This window comes from Dermacentor albipictus, chromosome 1 (genome assembly GCF_038994185.2).
Source record: "Dermacentor albipictus isolate Rhodes 1998 colony chromosome 1, USDA_Dalb.pri_finalv2, whole genome shotgun sequence".
Classification (NCBI taxonomy): domain Eukaryota; kingdom Metazoa; phylum Arthropoda; class Arachnida; order Ixodida; family Ixodidae; genus Dermacentor; species Dermacentor albipictus.
Genome location: NC_091821.1, coordinates 265,552,670 through 265,566,835, shown reverse-complemented (window position 1 = coordinate 265,566,835; position 14,166 = coordinate 265,552,670). Strand labels below are relative to the sequence as shown.

Sequence of the window (14,166 nt, the reverse complement as noted above, 5' to 3'; positions counted from 1 at the left end):
ATTCGCCGCTGAAACTGCCCGTGGCCAAGTTCCGCGGAACGTTCGCGCATCCCACGACATCACATGTACGTGGTGCTCTCGCTGCTTGTTCCAAATGCAAGTTTCGCGAGCCAGCAGAACCAGTGCAGCACGACGCGATAACAAAACAACTGAAACTCCTAAGCGCGCGCGGCGCATAGTCGAGCGCACAGAGTCGAGCGAAAACGAAACCTTTCGACCACCCATACTTCTGAAGAGTAACGTCAAAATGTTATTTTTTCTTAGAATCGAATACAAGTAGACAAGAAGCATTTTCTTCAGTCTTATAACCTAATGAAAATATCTTTTTAATACGAGTAGTTGAGTACTAGTGACAAATTACGATGAGGAGTGCCTTCGTCATCGGACTAGTACCGGAATGTCGCTGGGGGGTCTCAAATCGTGTCGTGCATTTACCTCAATTTCTCGTTTACTAAAGCTCTGTTCGCGGTTGTATTGGCGCCTCAGACGTTCTAGAGCATTACTTTATCTCTTTAACTTGACTTCATAGTAACCTTTAGTGTCCCTTTAATACCAGAATTCGATCTACAGGCTTGGCGGCGTGTGAGACATTTATTTGTTGCGATATGCTTTGTCTGTATCACTAGATTAATTATTTCAGTTATGCCAGCTACCGCGGTACAGCGTTTTGGAATTCCTTTGAGTGGCCAAATTGAAAGAAAAAAACCGACAACAAACATTTATTCACCAAGAGTACGTATTACGCATATAATGGGAATAGGCAGGAGCATACAGACAGCCACGGGACAGGCGCCTTAACGCGCAATAAAATGTTTATTGAAAAATATTCATTTGCGAGTTAGCGGTAAATGCGAGAGGAATGCGTTAGCATTTCGTCGTACTTCATTGAAGTCCCGAGTTCTTGAGTTAAACCGCGCGCTCACTATATTGCAAAGTGTTGTTCAGGAACTCGCTCGACATACAACCTGCCATAGACAAAGGATTAACGTTCCTCGCTCTTGGCTAATGTTTCTACTTGCCCCTCTTCCCCCTCCCTCTGAAGCGTTTTTTTTTTTTTGGAATGGTTTCTTTTAAGCCATTTGCACGTACCGATGTTGCTGTAACCCTTTGTCGTTATTATCTAGTGACATATCTGCTCGTGTGTCAGGCGATCTTATTACATTTTAATTTTTGTTCAAGATATTCGGTGTCAGCGCATGCACAAAAACGTTCGTGTTTCTTAAAATGCCTGTGGTTTAGCTCTGGTTAATCCTAGTTGAATTGCGAAAGCAAGAGCTGCATGGCTGCGCTTGTGGTGTTAGCTTGTGGTTAAGCGTTTGGTTTAGCTCTATTGTATAGACAAGACAAGACACACTGTTCAGGTAACGACTAGGTAACGTCTACGCAGCGTCTCATTCCGACGCTCTCGAGAACCCAAAGCGGTCTCTTCCGCAGTTGAAGAGTCACTCCGGGACGTGGCACGAGTTCTTCTAGCCGCATCTTTGTTACGACGTTTCTCGAGTCGTGCGGCGCGTTCTTCTGGCGTCTCTTGAGCGCGTTGTCTCTTCCTCGCTTCGTTCTGTCGTTGTTGCGTCTCTTTCGCGCTCTCCATAACGACTCCCAGATGAAAATGTTTTTACTTCCAGCTGGATTATGGAACTGGAAATTTCACCCAGCTGGATACTTTTCTAGCTGGGAAGGCAGCTGGAAAAAATCCAGCTGGGTGAAATTTCCGGTTCCATAATCCAGCTGGCATATGTCCCAACTGGAAGGTCTTCCAGCTGGATCCAGCTGCAAGAAATGCCAGCTGTAATTCAGCTGGAAGAGGTTCCAGCTAGAACCTCCAGCCCGGACTGTGGGTATACAGACCCACAGACCGGGCTGGCACACAGCACCGGTCGCCATGGTGTTGAGCCTTGGCGACAACACCATGGTGTTTAGCCATGCTTAGGTGAAATCTCAGGGTGTAAGCTCGCATCAAGCAGGATACAAACTGGCCAGAACTCGCATGGATCTTAGCTTGCTGTCGCAAGTCACAGTTAGTTCCTAATGTGACTGGCCGCAAGACCAGCTGGTCCGGTGAAAATACATGCAGCCGAAACAGCACGGTACTGAAACTTGCAACCATTTATTTGAACACTTGCAGCAAGGATTGCGGAAGCATATCTTGCATCTCCCTCAAGATGTGGAATACACTTGCACTTCTCCTTGTACCCCATCTGAAAAAAATATTTAGACATAGTGACTGAACTTTAAAACAATCATCACTTTAATCCACTCAGTTCTAGTAAACAGTGACCTTTACCAAAATCACGTGGATTGTATCAACAGCCTTTGGACAGTACCACAGTTTACCTTTATCACAGACCCTTCTACAGTTTATGTGGCGCAAGGCCTCAACCTGAGCTCTCAAGAGGCTCTCAACTTGAGCTGCAGACGCTATGCAATGATTGTTAAATTGTTTAGCGCCATTGACTGTGGCTATAGTGCAAATAGAATTCAAATGAGCTCATTTGTATTTTGAACTAGGCGTGTGATGTAACTCAACAGCCTCCCAAGAAGCATTTCTCTGCTGAATAACACAGGAGCTTGAGGGCCAATCTTTTTATGTTATTGTTGTTTTGCACCAATTCAAATGCCTGCCATTCGACGCAACGTGTTTGCGAGCACGCACTTGCAGTGAAAGCACGCCATAAATGTGCTTCTACTGCGTTGGGCAGATTGACATATACCCACTGGTATTTAATAGACGTACGTATGTGCAACATTGGGCACAAACACTGCACGGCAATATATTCAAGTGGGCTATTGGAGACAAAAGGGGCTTACGCAAACTGGCAAGCACTTCACATATGCTGCGTGATAATTTTAAGTTTTATGCAATTTTTAACAAATCGCCTGTTGAAGATACCGTAATTCTAGTCCTTGAGCTGGATCCTTCAGAGGAGGAGATTATTGCACGAAAAATCGGAACACATATTGAACTAATTTTAAAAAATTCAATAATGAACTTCCTAATTTATTACATTACGGCACATATCGCAATCTACGAATTGTAGCCATTGAGATTGCCAGGCGTATCCACTTGGACTTACTTTCCAGAATGACACCAGTTAGAAATATGTCATCAAACTCGTCGTAAAAGTGCACTGTTGGTCTACTTACTTTTTTAACAAAACGCTCTTTTATGTATTGGAGCACAAAAGTAACTGGAACGCCCACTTATTCGTCTCACACTTTAGAATATAATATATCGAAACTGATGTAATTCTGGAAATTCATTTAAGGTGGATCCATCTTGCAAACTCACAGGCTACAATTCGTACATTGCAATGTGCGCAGCAAGGTAATAAGTTAATTTGTCAATTTTTGCTAATTACTTGAAGATGTCTTTCGATTTCGCATGCTAATAATGTCCACCTTTTCGAATAATTCCGCTCAGCGACAAGAATTATATCTGCCACAGGCCATTTCTACCAAATTCCGCAAAACAAAAAAATGATCAACCTGTATACGAACATCACGTACAGCAGGGACCTATGATATCATGCTCAAGCGTGCCAACATACAGGATAAAAATAAACATTAACTTACGCTCAAAACATAAGCAAGTGAAATAATTACCTCCAAATTGTAGAATCTGGGCTGGAGAAAACGGTGCTCTTCGATCCGCACTGGTGAATCACAACACCACAAAGTACAGCAATAACAACCGTTGATAGCCGCTTGCCTGTACTTGTAACACCGTCCAGAGAAGGAACTGTCCAAAAATAATTACTTCATGCGCAAGATCATGCAGGTTCCTCACAAAAACTTGATCACACGCACACCCGAGAGAGACTCGTTGTCTCGCAAAATTGCCTCGCCGTGACAGTCTCCGCCATGTGCTGTGCGAAACTAGGGCCCCGTGGCGTCGTGACATTTTTTATATTCGGCCTGCCTTTGTAATGCTGCTGTAAAAAATAAAAACCCGAGCTTTTCTGAGAAATACTGATATTGCAATAACACGCTATTATATTATTATTAGTGTCAAAAGAGCAGATCAAGACAAGATACGAGACTAAAGCTCCTAAGTATTCAACAAATATGGCGGCGATTGTAGCGGCGTCGTGCAGACAGGAAAAAATAGGAGCAGCGGTCATTGCAGCCTGAACTGCTGAAGGTGCCACGTGTTAAGGCTCTTTTTTGTTAGAGAAGGAATTGCTATGCTGTAAACACTAGCCGTTTGTGCAACGGCTCATCATGACCAATCGGGCAAGCTCCTCGCTAGACGACGTCGACAATGTAGCAAGATAACTCAGTGTCGACCAAGAGCGCGTCGCTTTTGTTTAAGCAAGGTTCAATAAAAGTGGCAGTTTTTCCTGGAGATATATTTTTTTTTGGCAACTCGATCACACAGGACACTTTAGATTGCTATCGATCCCGATCGCGATCAAAGGTACCCGGAGTGACGAGCATTTCCATGCAGTTCATGCAATTACGATTGTTGTCAACACAAACGAAAAAAAATAATTTTTTTTTTTGCTGCTGCAAGAGTAAAAGCTCTTCGTTCTTATACAAACACCACCTTGGGCTAAATATGGGCATGTTGCAGATACAAAAAATGTCTTAATGCAAGTGGGAAGCTCCACTTTCCAGTCGATAGATTCTACTTCCGGCTGGAAAATGCTCCATCCAGTTGTTTCCAGTTGGAAGCGCTGTTTCCAGCTAAAAAATGCTGTATCCAGTTGTTTCCAGCTGAAGCTGGAAAACTTCCAGCTGGCAGTGCTGCTTCCAGCTGAAAAACCAGCTGAGGTGGATCCCACTTCAAGCTGGAAAGTGCCATTTCCAGCTGGCTCTGGAAAATTTCTAGCTGGAAGGGCTGATTCCAGTTGGAAACCTGGCTGGAAAGACCATTTCCAGCTCGAAATTCAGAGCCCATTTTCATGTGGGGACTAAATACACTGTGGCGAAGAGCATGTATGTATACCCCCCCGCGAGGCGACGCCTCCTCTCCCTCTACCCCAGCGGAGCACATCTGGTGGAGCCATAGAATAAAGAACAACTTGTGGAGCGAGCGGCGACGGCAGCGGCGTACAGCGGCGTGAGGGGCTTTACAGCGGCGTCGATGGCGGCGCCATCTGTTGGAGCGCGGCTGCGGCGTTGCTAGGCAACGGCGGCTCAAGGTCGTTCGTCCACCGCGGCATTTTGCTTTGTAAGAATCTAGGTTTGAAATTTAGTGTAAGAAAATCAAGCGTTATGGTATTCACTGAAAACAGTGAACAGACAGTGGCAATACAGGACCAGGAAATACCTCGGGTAAGAGAATATAAATACCTTGGCATATGGAAAAACGAAGGAATAGATATATGGAAACACAGGAAAAACCAATAACAGTGAAGGGGAAGAGAAATGCAGCCATAATGAAGCACAGAGCGCTATGAGGATACAATAGGTACGTGGTGCTCCGGGTATGTGGAAAGATGTAATGGTTCCAGGACTTACTTTTGGAAATGCGGTTGTTTGCTTGAAATCAGGGGTACAATCAGGACTCGATGGCAACCAAAGGTCTGTGGGACGCCTCGCATTCGGCGCTCACGGGAAGACTACAAATGAAGCTGTACAGGGTAATATGGACGGAATAAGTTTTGAAGGGAGGGAAGCTCACAGTTAAATTGATTATGAAGAAAAACTGAGGAATATTAAAGAAAGTGAATGGGCTGGGAGAGTGTTGAGGTATTTGTACCGAAAGAACATTGATTCACCGTGGAGGAAAATAACTATAAGGAATAGTTCTTATAGGAAGCTTACCAGCAAGTACGCGGCCTGTAGGGTGAGCAACACTGCAACAAAGAACGTCAAGCGGAAAGTCAGAGAGGTTGAAATAATCTCATGGGTGGCGGCAATGGAAAAGAAACCTGCCATGAGTAACTACTTAAGAGGAAAAAACGAAATCAGGAAAGAAACAATTTATGATAACTCAAAGGGAAGCTCATTACTTTCCGAAGTGAGATCGGGCTGCCTTAGAACACGCACCTATAAAGCGAGATATAAGAAGGAAGAAGAAGCATGTGCTTGCTGCGGTCAAGCTTAGGGAAACGATGGAGCATGTTGTATTAGAATGTGAAGATATCTGCCCAGCGGTCGATTTAGGCACCACTGGACTCCTTGAAGCCCTTGGGTTCAGCGAGAGAAGGGGGAAAGTAAACATGTCCGCAATATAGATTAGTAAGAGGTGATTGGAAAATTGGTGGAAGAAAAGTAGGGAAACGACACAAAATGGAGATGTACAAAAAAAAGTCCATAATAGGGGGTCAGAAAATTTGGTTATGGGAATTCATCGTGTTCTCTTTCTTTTTTTTTCTTTTTTAACTTAGGTAGGACATTGGGAAGTATAACAGCAAGAGCTCGGTGGCGCAACCCACCGCCCCATTCCAAAGGGGACGCTCATAACATCCATCCAATCAGCCGGCCGTTCGCGCGCTCTACACAACAGCGGACGGCACTGTACATTCTAGAATGTACGTCATGCCAGCGATTACGCCGAGATGTATGATGAGTCATCTATAAATAGCCAGCGCCCTTGACTAGCACGTTCCGACAACCGACGACTCGTCGCTTTCGTTGTGCTTTGTGTGTTTGATTTGCTTGAGCACAAGTTCGCTCAAATAAGGAGTTCAATTCTTAAGTAGAGTTTTGGCAGTTTTATTCTTCACCATCAAGACGACGTGACAATATCACATTGCGAGGGGACGGCAGGCGCAAATTAACCTTGAGTCAAGCTGCACAAAAGAACTAGTTCTTTTTTTTTTAAATCTGTAACACTCCTTGCAGCTTGTTTATGCTTAACAGTGGTTAGCGTGCGCGCGCGTGTTCGTGTGTGCAAGAGCGAGCGTGTGAATGTCCTTTGGCTGTATCTGTGTTCCTGTCTAATGTAGTGCTCTAAAGTAAAAAAAAAATTCAGTTTTGCGGTTCTAGTGCCAAAACCACGATGTGATTATGAGGCACGCCGTATTGTGGGGGGCTCCGGATTAATTTTGATCACCCGGGTTTTTGTCACGTGCACTCAGTGCACAGTACACGTATGTTGTTGTATCGCGCCCCCACCGGAATGCGGTCGGCACGGCCGGGATCGAAGCCGTGATTTAAGCTACTCAACAAACTAACCCGCCTCGCCGTACAGCTGAAAGATTTACACTATGACGCTTCGCCTAAGTAAGGGGCTTTATGAAGAATGACATTACGGAGGCACAAAGTGCCTCTGAATGGAGCGTACAAATATGGTTGGTATTGTTTCCAAATACAGTTACGGAAACAACTGTATACACAGATACTGAGAAGTGTACACGGAAAGTACACATAGTTGAAAGACGTCAATAGTAAGGGAACGCAGAGCTACTCGTGCTTGTTCTCGAGGTAACCTCATGAGTACTGCTACCGGACAGGAACATGCGTCTGTCGTCCGTGCATATGTTACACTGGTCATAGTGGTGCAATAGAGCAGTGAGAAAAGTACACTTCCCTATATTGAACGCCCAGGTACACCGTTCTTGGCGTACTTAACGTTGCGTCAAACCACACTTGAATTCTTCGCCGCGAAAGGTGCATTCCTACGAAAAGGTGGGTTTCGAATTGTCCGCTTGGACAAAAATTGGAGGACGCTTAAGCTTCGCCTTCAAGAGTGGAACGCGACAGCGTTCCCATCGACCCGCCAAGGGGTGTAAGACAATGCGCTACGGCGCAGGGATCACTTACGAGGTGCCCCGCATCGGACTTTGCGCCCACCTATCACACGGAGAGCGTCGAGCAACGCAGCGTTCGGCGCGGCAACGAAACGTGCGCCTGAGCAAACGGAACGAACCAAAGAACTCGGTGTCTCGGAGGGGGAAACGATCTACGCCAGCCAAACGTCGTGATCGGCACGGGCAGAGAGATAGATAGATAGTAATCTAAAGAAAGGAACGGCGCTTGATTCTGCAACCCGCGTGGGAGCACGGCGAAGCGTCGTCAGGGGAGAGGGAGTCGGGGGAGAGGGAACCGGACCGCGCACAGCCCCAATGCGCGTATGGCGCGCCACCTGTCGGGGCAGCGCCGTACATTGAGAGGAGGGGGTCTTCTGTGTTTGCCGCAAGAAGGCTCTGCGTGTGCGGTAAGCGCAGAAGAAATGTAGCGGAAACGTACTTCGCTATCGTGTAAATGCGACTTCTGTAAGTTACAGGCTCATAATTACCGATATACACCGCAGTATAACTTTCCACGGCTCGTTTCGAAGGCAACACCGCATTCACTAGAGGCGCGTTTGCACCGCTTGGAAGCATCGAACTCGTGGCTGAGTGGTAGAGTCTCCGTCTCACACTCCGGAGACCCTGGTTCGATTCCCACCCAGCCCATCTCGAAAGTTGCTTTTTATTTATGAAGTGCCTGCCGTGATTAATCGCTCACGGCCAACGCCGCGGACACCGACACTGGCTTTTCTGCGACACGAGCTCCTTAACGCTATCGCGTTAAAAGGAAAGATTTCATTATGATGGCAGCGCAAATGAGCGACGGCGACACACGGGAAACGAGGTATACGCAGGACAATGCGCTAAACTAACTACTAATTAACTGAAGCAAAAAAAAGCCCCACCTACGAGCGCAGGTGCCGGGGCTTACCCCGGAATACTGTTTCGAAAATAAAAGTTTATTCCACCTCCCACCTACGAGCGCACCCCTTACGGCGATCAATGTCGCAGGCAAGCGGTAGGATAGAAGGAACCAAAATGCATGTTATAATTTTTAGTTAAATTAAATTGTGGTGTTTAAGGTTCCGAAAGTGGGCACAGATGTTTATGACGGGCGCCGTAGGCGAGGGCTCCGAATTTTGACCTCCTGGGGTTCTTTAAGTTGTAGGGGTTGAAGGCGGACTTCGGGATGAAAACCAAACTTGGGAGGTTTTATTTTACATTATATACAGAGAGGTGAGACTCAAGTAACAGTCATTACGGGCCAGCAGCAACTCGGACGCTGCGGCCCGCGGCAAGAAGTTCGAGAGAGGTCAATCAAGGAATCAGGGAATGCTCTGGTCTCTCTGGAATGCTTCTTTTAAACCCTTCGAGGACAGGAAGTCGCGTCATGTTCGACCAATGGGAGAGTCCGCTCAGATGACGCCATTTTCAGCCAATGGTTGGCGCCCGTATCGCGTTGTCACACCCGGCGGCTCTCTGCGGTCTTGCCTCGCAGACTTGCAATGCGCTTCTTCAAAGGAGGAGAAGTGAGGGCGCTCATGCTCCATTGTCCGAGGGCCCACCTGCTCCCGGTGCTACGGCCCCGCAGCGGTAGCAAATGTCTTCTTCAAAGGCGATGAAGAGGGACGATTGGGCTCCATTGTCCGAGGGCTCCTCTAGTCCCGGGTACGGCTCCGCTGTGGTAGCAAATGCCTTCTTCAAAGGCGAAGAAGGGTGACGATTGGGCTCCATTGTCCGAGGGCCCCTTCTAATCCCGGCGGCGTACGAACTTGTTGGCACGTGAACTTGTTGGCTCGTGCGCTCCTCTGGAATGTGCTGCGATTCGATGTGGTCCTGGGGAACTCGAAGTAGGCGCAGGAAACAGCTCCATGTCTAACAAAGTGCACCTAAGCCTACGTACACGAGCGTTTTTTGCATTTCATCCCCAGCGAAAAGCGGGCGCCGTGGCTGGGAACTGAACCTGCGACCTCGTGCTCAGGAGCACAAAGCCGCGGTCGCCGATGCGGGTAAGTCCTGATTTTTTTTCTGTTGTAAATGTCCTCGATGATTTCGGGTGCCTCTTGATCCCTGTACCTGATTGAGTTTTGTTCTTTCAAAGAAAGGCTCGTAGCCACATGAACGACAGCATGCCCGAAAGATGTGTGAAGACATGCCTTTTGAATTGTTCTGGCGTGAGATCTCATTAAAGCGAACACCAGTCTCACCAATGTGCATTTTTACAAAAAAAAAGAAAAGAAAAAAAGTGAACGTTGCACACTAAGCCACTCACGTGCGGCTCTTGTTCTTGTGCGTGAAGGCACAACACCGGAAGGATATTGTCGTTGCACCCAACAACTTGGTGGATATGATCATCCTTGGATATGATCATCCTTGGATATGATCATTCTTGGATATGATCATGCTATGGATATGATGTGTGCTTCGTCGACTCGCGGGTTGTTGTTTCTGTGTCCTCAACGCATGGAACATACGAGGCTCATATAGACCAGAACACGCTAGTCTCGCACCCAGACTAACCGAACGCATACTCTCGCACCCGGGTTGCCCGGTCGACCGGCGCTATTTTGTACTGGGCTGCCAAAGTGTGTTCGCCGGCGACCAGTAGACATGGCAAGCGCCAGCTCTAGGGCTCCAAAGTGCGGAAATGTGCCCGTTCACATGGATCCAAAGTAGAAGAAGTCATCTGGGCATCATTGCGTCGTGTTTGGATGCCAAAACAACCAGCGGAAAAGGAGCAGGTTGCTTAGCGCTGTTTGCGAAGAGCACAACACACGTAGGGAATCGTGCCAGTGCGGTGTTTTCAGCCTGCGCCGATTTCCATCCGCAACGAAGAATGCCAAGCTGCGCCACCGGTGGATAGCTGCAGTGAATAGGAAGAACTACCAACCCAGTGAAAATGCACGAGTGAGTATTCGATCTGTGTATATTTTGGTGCCACGTTCAACTTTGCGCCCTACAAACGTAATACGCAGGTTTGCTCCGAGCACTTTCTGGGCAACAAGCCTACAGAGCAGAATCCCGCGCCGGTGCTTCGCCTTGGCTATAACAAAAAGGCAAGCCTTTTCGTGTTTTCATTCAGGCAGAGCTCCCGACGGTTAAGCGGAACAGTTGAATTTGCGGTTAGCGATACTTGCAGCTGGTGCACGGAATGACCATTAAGCGTGAACGACAAGTTGTAGGCGTTGCTGGTGAGCGTTATTGCTAATGAAAGTAAACCGAAGTCTGCTCGTCACGTAGCATGCGTCCACAAAAACGTAAACGACGACTACTCGTCGCCGAAGGTGTTCTTGCAGCGCACCTACCTTTACGAGCTGCTGTTGCAGGTGTCATTCGTAACGAATTCATTTGAGCTTCCTGAGCTCTAAACTGCGTGCGGGCTGTTATGCGGGGCAAAGTGCAAAATATTTCCGTTCATATGGCGAGGAAAATAAGGTGCTTAATTATTCTTGTATGTTGTAACAAAATTTTGAACGTTCTCACTAGTTTTTTTTACTGTTTTCTTTTCTAAGGGAACGCCAACAATCCGATGGCCTCGCACAAGCGAAACAGGTCCGGTACCAGGTAGCTGCAGTTGCAGGTAGCTGCAGCTTTAAGTAGGGATGGTAATTTTACGTGCCCTGTCATGGTTTGTGCAACTGTACAACACCTGCATCTGTCATGCTCGCCCTGTTATACGGGCTTTGACTGCACATGTAGTTGAACATTGTAACTACTGTAGTACCTCATTTTCCAATGAGTGCAGGTTTAGCATCATATGCTTCTTGTTCGAGTGCTGTAGGCTTTTGTTCTGAATGTTGTACTCTTAGGTGGTTGCACGATACAATTGGCCTGGTGTATTTACTATTTCATTTTGAGAGGACTTTATATCTTCGCAAAAGTGATGGCATGGGAAAGAACTACAGCCCTTCTTACTATAACATCTATTTTGTTTTCAGTGTGCAGGTGGTGAAGGGCAGGCGTCTGCTAACCAGGCAGTCAAACGACCTCGCCAGTTGGTTGCCAAGCGCGGCCAACCCTGTAGAGACCATTACAAACAAGACCAAACTGAAAGTGCAGATGACAGTGTTCTGCGTGCTTTAATAATATATGGCACCAACACAGTGCTGTAAATTCCTTCACAGGTTACGTGCCAAAAAGCTCACAGGTGTTCTAGCATATAGCGCGTGGTTTGTACAAACGTAATAGCGTACCTACCCGATGTATTCGCTTCTGCAGTCTGCACAGCACTCAGTGTGTCCATTGTGGACTTGCACGAGGTCTTGAAGTTTGATACAATCCAGACAGCGAAAATGACAGGTTAGAAAAAACGCGAAACACGCCTTCTGCCCAGCTAAAAAGCCCAAGTTTCGCTTTCGCGCCGGGTCGCATCTCCCGGCGTGGCAGCCCAGGCCTGCTACTTCGCGGCGCTTGGGATAGATGGCGCGACCGGCGCTCATCAATATGGCGGCGCCCTTTGAATTCACGGTGTTCTGGTGTATAGGTGATAAGTATGGACGGACGGACGCGCGGACGGGACACCACCTTCGCCGATCGAATAACAGACAGGTAAGTAGTCGGAGTAGAAAAACAAAATATTTACTTACACAGTAATGATAAAATGAGTTCTCATAGTGCAAAAAAAAAGAAAAAATTATCAACCCTTTCCCTAGCGGAAAGTGGGGGTAAGCGAAGCTTGTCCTGCGTGCACCTGACCTTCGTCATGGTTAAGTAACCCACAGGTAATGGCGCCAGATTGATTACGCCTCCCGTTCCCTCAGCTCAGGATCTTCTTTTCGGTGCTGTCGCATTGCCTGGGCTCGGGCGTCCTACTTAAAAGCGCGTTTATAATCTTATGTTATCGGCGCGCGGGCGCGCGTCGGAGCGCGTTGGCTGCGCCAGTGCATCGAACCATCGGTCGGACTATAGATGCTGTTGTTCTCGTCAACGTGACGTAACGTGCGCGCGCGCTCATGCTACGCCAGACTATATTTAACTCTTAACGGCTGGATCGGCGCGCTGACGGTGAGCCCTTTCACAGGCGAGTTCTCGCCGCCGCTCGTCGAAGGCTGTCAGTTCCTCGGGGGAACGCACAACGCGTGCCCGTCCCATCCGTATTCCGAGACTGAACTGAACGGAAACGAAATCGGCGCAGCGCGCGCGAAACCTTTTTCGACCCTTTCCCTCCCCGGCGGAAGCGAAACGGCTCTGATTGGTTGCGCGCGTGGCGTGAGCGCGCAACCAATCAAACCGCTGTATATTGTATGCGCTTTCCCGCAGCTGCTCCGCTCTGGGAGCAAATGTTTTTTTTTTTTTTTTGCGTGACATCGAAACTTGTGAGCCAATACGAGCTTCGCTTGAAAAGGTGCACCAGGAACCGCACTTCATTTGTGCAAAGCAGATGGGTTGATTGATGAAGGTAAACTCTGTTGTCTTGTTCGGCGTGCCAAGTGTTCTTTTTTTTCCTCTTTTGTATCAGCAGTTAGAAAACTGATCCCCCGCCTATCTTGTCAAAGAGCGAATGGTTTCTACGTGTTTATCGTTTCAATGTTCGTCACCGCTCTGCTCGACAGGGCCACATGACAAGGACGGTTGAAGCAGCTCATCCGACTAGAAATATAGCATTTGATGTTTGGAGCAGTGTGTACAAAAACTGTAAGTGAGCTGTATATAGAGAATATTAGAGACAGAAACCTATAATTTGAATGTGCATTGTATTTGAAAGTGTATTGTCTCTTTTTCTATCATACTTGTTACTCGTCAGAAGCCAACAAACGCCGACGCCAAGGACAACATAATAAAATACTAAACAACGTCTAAAATAATAAAAATCGGGCCCCTCGGTTAACACCCTTTCTTCTCGTTTATACTTATTACTAGTTGTTCTTTGTTAGTTGGTGCGCATATCGCCCCTGCAGCAAATAATATTTTTCTGGTTATTGGTACTATTTTCCGCCACTTCTGCTATCCGCAACTCTGTATTTTAGAGGTAACTTAATACGTTTTCGCATTGAGCGCCAATAGAAAGAGACATTGTGAAGGTCGCTTGATACATTATCTTTCGGGGTCCCCTATTCTTGGCTTCAGATACAAAACGTACACACTGGCATTTATATCTTTCTCCGTTACACAGCACTACTGCCGTGTTAACATTACGAAAATCTCAATTTGCTGATTCTCAGAACATCTTAATGTTCTCGAAATCGCTTTAATGCCTGTAAGTTTTCTGCGAAAACATAACTGGCTATTCATACGACTCTTATTGTAGTGTGTTTTAAAGCGAATATATATATATATATATATATATATATTTGCCGCTTTCGCCGGTTTTTGTGGTTGGTCGATGGTCGGTCTCCGCAAGGAAAACGTTCGCTCCCTCGTTCGCTCGCTCTTTCGTTCGTTTGTTCGTTCGTTCGTTCGTTTACATTGACAATCATCTTCGATGGTTTCTGCACAACTTTTAATGCGCAGCATTCTTCTTCGAGTCCAGTCACTTTTTTTGCGG

At 46.9% G+C, this 14,166-nt stretch overlaps 1 long non-coding RNA gene across 1 annotated transcript; it reads right to left on the bottom strand.

Annotated features, from left to right (window-relative positions):
• Positions 1–2,091: 2,091 nt before the first annotated feature.
• On the bottom strand, positions 2,092–4,254 carry LOC139056916 (uncharacterized). The gene is made up of 2 exons (XR_011512466.1): positions 3,604–4,254; positions 2,092–2,198 (listed from the first exon to the last, which is right to left on the bottom strand). It is a non-coding gene; the product is annotated as an uncharacterized lncRNA (long non-coding RNA).
• Positions 4,255–14,166: the final 9,912 nt, after the last annotated feature.